We start from the raw sequence: 6,499 nt of genomic DNA on the forward strand, positions 1-6,499 counted from the left end.
GAGAGAGGAGGGAAGGGAAGGGGAAGGGGGGAGGGGAGGGGAGGAGAGAGAAGAGATGAGTCAGTTGCCCAACTCCTTTCCCACAAGATCCATGAGGACTGAGCCTTTGTCTGGCCTGTTTACTATTACTTCCCACACCTGTACCGTAGAGGAATACATAGTCAGCATCAGTATTTGTGGAAGGGAAGAAAGAAGAAAGGAGGGTAGAAGGAAGGAAGGAAAGAAGGAGGAAAGGGAGGGAGGGCAGGGTCAGGAAGAATGCGGGACAGGAGGACGGATGACTGTCCTTTCTTTAGAGAAGAAGCTTAGGTCAAGAGCAGGGTGGTTTGTCTGAGTCCTCCTTCCCATGGAGACTCGCAGGGTGGGAGCAGGCACAGGGAAGAGCTCCCCTTGCTGAAGGATTCTTCCCTGGGTGTAAGACTTGAGTGAGGAGTTGCGGAATTGGCCCAGTAAACCAACACAAAGAGCTGCATTTCCCAGAAGTCCTGGAGTACTGGCTTTCACAGACACTCGGGGGATCTCAGTCAAAGAACGACTCCACGTGCGCAGCTGGGTGTGCTTCTCCGAGTGTGCTAATCATTTTCTTCTCATCAAGTGGAAACCTGTGACGCTCTTTGCCCCTGCAACTGTATAAGCACATCTTCTAGGCTGCAGGGAGGCAGTCTGCTGTGGTAACTCGAAGTCAGGCTTACTCAGCTTGGCTCTGTTTTTTGTTTGTTTGGGTTTTTTTGTTGGAACCAGGGATAGAACTCAGGCCCTTGTGCTTGCCAGGCAAGCACTTATTCTACTGAGCCATCTCCCCAGCCCCATCACCTTGGCTCTGTGGATGTTCGGGCTCGATAATCCTTGCTAAGGGGGCTGCCCTGGGCGCTGGAGTATTAGCAGTTTCTCTGGCCTCTGCCCATTAGATGCCAGTATCTGTTCCTGATTGCAACAACCAAAAATGTCAGTAGACATTGCCAGATGCTCTCTAGGAAACCAAACAAAACAAAAACATCACCACCGTATCAGGTGGGGCCAGATCATTTGCATTTGATAATCTTTATAAGTCACCCTGGTTGCTTGTTGGGCCCCTTAGATTGTGGATTATTATACAGCCTATAACTCTCAAATCAGCTACTGGAATATGTACTGTTATCTCTACCCGAAGGAAATTAAGGTGCTGGAAGGTTTGAGTGATCCAGGGTTACATTCCAAAGTTTCAAAGTACCATTCAAAGAGAGGCGAATCTCACTGTGGACTCGGAGTTGGCACCAGGGAAACTTAAGTGGAATTGCGACCTGTGCCCTCTGGGTTCTGAGTTTGTAACCTGTGCTTGGAGAATGAGCACCAACCCAGGGACACGGGACAGGCATGGCACATGAGCCACAGCAGTCTCTGCCACAAAGTGGAGGTCTGTTCCTAGGAGCTAAACCCTGACTCCCTGAAGAATCAGAAAGGTTTGAGAAGTGATCTGTTGGCGACAGTGAACTGTGGGTACAGTGACCTAGTTGGTAAGTTCTCTGTCAGCATCCTACAGATTGTTATCAATATGGAAACAGCCTGGTTCACCTATTTAGCAAATAAAAACTGAACACTCACGCTGGGCGTAGTGACACACATCTGTAATCTCAGCTCTCTGGGAGGCTGAGGCACGAGGATCACAAGTGCAGGCCCAGCCTGAGCAATTTAGAGATTTAGCAAGATGCTGTCTCCAACAAACAAACAAAAAGGGTAATTCAGCTTTAAGACAACCACAGTGGAATGAGTGGAAATGTTGACATCAGATTATCCTGCATCACAACCTTCTCTCCCACTCTCCCATCTGTGTGATTTTGAGAAGGTTTCTCTGTCTCTCTGTGCCTTTTCTTCCCTCATCTACAGAATAGAGCATCATAATGCCAACTTCCTAGGCCCACTGGGAGGAAGATAAGCAAGCTCCCTGCATGCCCCCAAGCTCCTCACGTGAGCTGGCGCATAGGTCAGGTGTAGGATGTTGGTCGCTGATTCCCTTTGTCCGCAGAGGGCCCTCTCCATCTCCTTCCTCCGAACTGGCCCCTGCAGGAGGAGAGTCGGCTGCTTGGAGTAGAGAACAGTCCACTGCCCAAGGCCCTGGGGGGGGGGTCAGAAAACCAGATTGCAGAGCCCCTCCCTTTTGTGGGCTCCCCAGTGATCTTTTGCTCATTAAGGTTTAGGAACCACTGTCCCATTGGGATCGCAAAAAACCTCGTGCTACCATGCTGCTCTTGGACTCCCAAGACCACTCGACCCTGGAATCTTGATGGTGCCTGCCTGGGGAAAGGACCTCAGAGGCCAGCTCCTAGTCTTCGGTCTAAAAGTCCTGGACTGGATTCATAACTGCCATAATACAGCAGTGGGAAACAGGGTGATGGGGACAGGATGGCTAGGGGATGCGGTGCTCTATTTCAGGAGCCACTGGCCTCACTGAAGAGTTGCTATTTCAGTTGAGGACTGGCTGGTGGAAAAGGGCTGGCCCAGCAGCGCTCTGGAGGAGCTGCTCCCTAGGCATCGAGAACAGCAAGTGCAAAGGCCTCGAGGCAGGCATGAGCTTATTCTTGGAAGGACAGATGCTGGCACATAAAGCAGGGACTCAGGAGGCTGAGTCAGGAGGATCACTGCAAGCTCAAGACCAGCCTGAACTACATAGCCAGACACTGTCTCAAAAATACGAGAGAGAGAGAGAGAGAGAGAGAGAGAGAGAGAGAGAGAGACAGAGAGAGACAGAGAGACAGAGAGAGACAGAGACAGAGAGAAACAGAGAGAACAGGTTGAAGATGAGGAAAGAGGGTGGCAGGGAGGGGCCAGAGAATGGAGTCTTTCAGACCAGAGGAAAGGAATGTGGATTCTATCTAAGGCTTTGGGGAGCCATGGGAGAGTTGTATTAAACCAAGAAGAAAACACAATCAGACTGATGACTTGAAAGAATCTCCATGACAGATGAGAGGCAGGGATCAGAATGAAGGAGGAGAAACCAGTGCAGTGGCTGCAGGTAGTGGCAGTAGACAGAGTTAAGTGTTCACACCCAGGACACAGGAGTTTGGAGGTGCAGTTCTCTATGTGAGCTGGTGGATTAGATGTCAGGACAGGGCATCAGGACAATGGAGAACAACACCCAGGCTCTTTTGGCCTGAGCCCCGGGGTGGACAGGTGGATGGGCATGTGTTATGGGCCCCTGGGGACTGAGGTGGTCACCTGGTGGGCTGGCAATAAATTTGAGCCCGAGAATTCCCATGGCCTAGGTAGTGTGGGATGCATGACCCCATCTGCTTTCCATAAATACAAGCTCAGCTCAAAAATTAGCGGCCCAACCGCCAGGGTCCCCGACCATCCCAGGAGCTTGAGCCTGGCATCCTGAACACGAGGTTATTAATCACCTGTGCACCTGTGGCTCTCGGAGCTGAATCACAGTGACCTTGACCGATGGAGCGTGTAGTAGCGCTAATTATGATTGCTGCCCATTATTCATCATGACCGAACTTTGATTGCCACTGCCTGTCACTCAGGAACAACAGCCTCTGCTTCTTCAAAGCCACAAGGAGCTGCTTTGTCTGTGGAGCTCTTACTCACCCAGTAATTCCAACGTGCAGTGTGTGATTGTCCCTCAGCACGTAGTCGATTCCTCACCCTGGGAGGTGACTGAGGGCATCCAGGAATTGTGGCTGGGCCATGAGAGGTGACAGAAGGCCACCGCTGTGGACCCTAGATTAAAGAAGGACCTCCTGATTTCTTCTGCTGAAGCTCAGGCTTTGGGGGCTAAGTCATGCTGAACAGGAAATCAGAGCCAGGAGAAGGGGGGCTCTCTTAAGCCAGGGTTCAGGAAACCTCACTTGGGGAAAGTTTCTCAGCTTATAATGCTGATGGGCAGCTGGAACTGGCAGTTGGCATTTTCATCCCTCAGGGTCTTCAGAGCACCCCCACAAGGAAGGTTGGTGTAGAAGAACTGAAGGCCAAGTCCTATCTCTAGCTGTCGAAGAAATCCAGTGTAGAAGCCCTAAAGAACCAACGCTTCAATCATAAAGAACGTATCATAAAAATCCAAAGTTCGTTCATTTTGTAGGCACACAGTTGGACCTCTGAGTGGGTGTCTTGCCCCGGGCGGGTGCTGGAGTTGAACACCCAGCTAGGTGAGCTTATGGTCCTTCCAGTAAGACATAAACAAGGACAGCCACATGGAGAAGGCAAGAGACCCCAGGGAGAGGGCTCACAGAGGAGGGACGGCTGAGCCTCATCTTGGGGGGAAACCCAGGGTTTCTAATTCAAGGTTTAAATGATAGAATAATGCCCTCCACACAGAGGTGTCTACGTCTGAATTCCTGGCACCTGCGACTTTGTTAACCCTCCATGGTGAAAGGCTTTTGTAACTGTGACTGAGTTGAACATCTTGAGATGTAGAGCTCATCCACCACTCTCCTGGGGCTCTGTTCTTGTGGGAATCATGTGGGCTTTGTTAGGGGAGAAGGAGGACGAGGCGCAGTGAGAGAAGCAGAGGTTTTGGTGGCTCCCAGAAGCTAGGAAAGGCAAGGAAAGCATTCTGCAGGAGGCGCACAGCCCTGCAGGTACCTTGACAAAGGACGAGTGGCCATAGCCCTGAGGGATAGGTAATGTGTGTTGTCTTAAGCCATTGAGTCTGATATTTGCTACAGCAGCTGTAGGAGATTAATACAGCTAACTGCACAGAACACTGTGGTAAGGGATGTCTATTCATTTCTGGGGATAAGGAGGATAAAGGCCCTTCTGGTAGAAAACCAGAGAGGAGGAATTGAAACAGACTGTTCAGCTGGAGAGCCTCAGGGTGAGAGGTGGTGCTGAGGAAGGTTGGGAGCAGCTGAGAGCCAGTGCCCACAGTGCCAGGCTGCTGGGCACGGACTGAGCTCTGCAGACAGCTGTGTGATGGGGGGCCGTGCAGAGTGGCTTGGCTGGGGCCTCAAAAGAGGGTTCCAGGAGCTAAGCCAAGGGGAGCTTTGAAGATGGGAGGAGGTGAGGAGGGTGTAGGAGAGCTGGTAGGTGGGATCTGAAGAACTCCAGGACATTGCATGGGGATGGGGAGCCCCCGACCCTGGCTGGGTGATGGGGAGGTGTTGCCTTCTGAGGTCACCAGAGTCCCTTATGCCATATAGAGCCCACAGAAGAGTTGATGAACATCAGTCTTAGGTGAAGCAGTTACCTTGCTTAGGGCACTGTCCATTGTGCTGTCCGAGGACAGAAATCCTTGCCTGTGGTCAGTTCATTTGACCTCTTTTAGCGCGCCTCCCCCACTAACCAGGTGTTAACATTCTTACAAGCTTTAGGCTATATAATAAAAGTTTGATTTTTTTTTTAATGTATTTGGTTGGCACAGGGTCTCACTACACAGCTCGGACTCATGGTGATCCTCCTGCTTTCAGCCTCCCCAGTGTTGGGATTACAGGCATGCACCACCACACCCAGGCTCTGGCTGGCTCAGCGCATCCTGGGAGCAGGGCTGGCGTGGCATGTGGTTCTGGGGATCAAACCACAGTCCCTGTGCTGGCCTAAACTTGCTGAAGCAGGGGCTTTAGTCCGCTGAGCTAACTTGCTGGTCCAAGTTTGGTTAAATTTTGATTCACTTTTTTCAATTATAAAGTTAACTGAAAGTGTACTGTGGGCATTTTATTTATTTTATTTATTTATCTATCTATTTATTTATTTTTGAGACAGAGTCTTGCTATGCAGTATAGGCTGAGCCTGAACTCACCCTGTAGCCCAGGCAGGCTTCAAACTTACCACAATCTCCCTGCCTTAGTCTCTGGACAATGCCAGGCTCACTATGGGTAATTCTGAAAAAAAAAAAAAAAATCACCCACTCTTGCTAGTGTAGTGGCATACAGCTATAATTCCAGCACTCTAAGAGGCTGAGACAGGAAGATGGCCAACTTTGAGCCCAGTTTAGGCAAGATACCATGTAGCAATAGACTGTCATAAAAGAAAAAAGAGGGCCACAGAGGTAGCTCAGAGGTCTAAGTGCCTGCCTAGGCAAGCACAAGGACTCAGGTTCGATCCCCAATACCACATGCCATGCTAGCCCCACCCCTGGAGCACACTGAGCAGGCCACTGAGACCTGGCGTGGCGGTGCACGCCTGTAATCCCAGAGCTGGGGAGGTTGAAAACAGGAAGAACACTAAGAGTCTGAGCTGCATAGTGAGACCCTGTACCAAATACATAATTTTTTTTTAGAAAATTGTTTCTTTGTGTGTGCATTTTCCCCCCCAAAAGTTGTAGCAAACTTTTCTCAAGAGCCATTTCATTATGGGCCCATAGTTCTCCATGAGACAGATACACATAGACCTTGATGTTAGAAATCTCCAGATTAGGGCTGGTGAGATAGCTCAGTGGACTAAGCACTTGCTTAGGTAAGTGCAGGGGCCAGGGTCCGATCCAGGTGTGCTGAGCTAGCGATGGAGTCCAGGCGTGGTGGCTCATGCCTGTAATGCCAGCACTCGGGAGGATGAAAACAGGAGAATCATTACAAGTCCGAGACCC

At 50.4% G+C, this 6,499-nt stretch overlaps 1 protein-coding gene across 1 annotated transcript in view; it reads left to right on the forward strand.

Annotated features, from left to right (window-relative positions):
- Window positions 1-6,499, forward strand: part of Tmco4 (transmembrane and coiled-coil domains 4) — an 86,158-nt gene that overhangs the window by 14,988 nt on the left and 64,671 nt on the right. The window lies entirely within an intron of this gene.

This window comes from Octodon degus, unplaced genomic scaffold (assembly GCF_000260255.1).
Source record: "Octodon degus isolate 3935 unplaced genomic scaffold, OctDeg1.0 scaffold00092, whole genome shotgun sequence".
In the NCBI taxonomy this organism is placed as follows: domain Eukaryota; kingdom Metazoa; phylum Chordata; class Mammalia; order Rodentia; family Octodontidae; genus Octodon; species Octodon degus.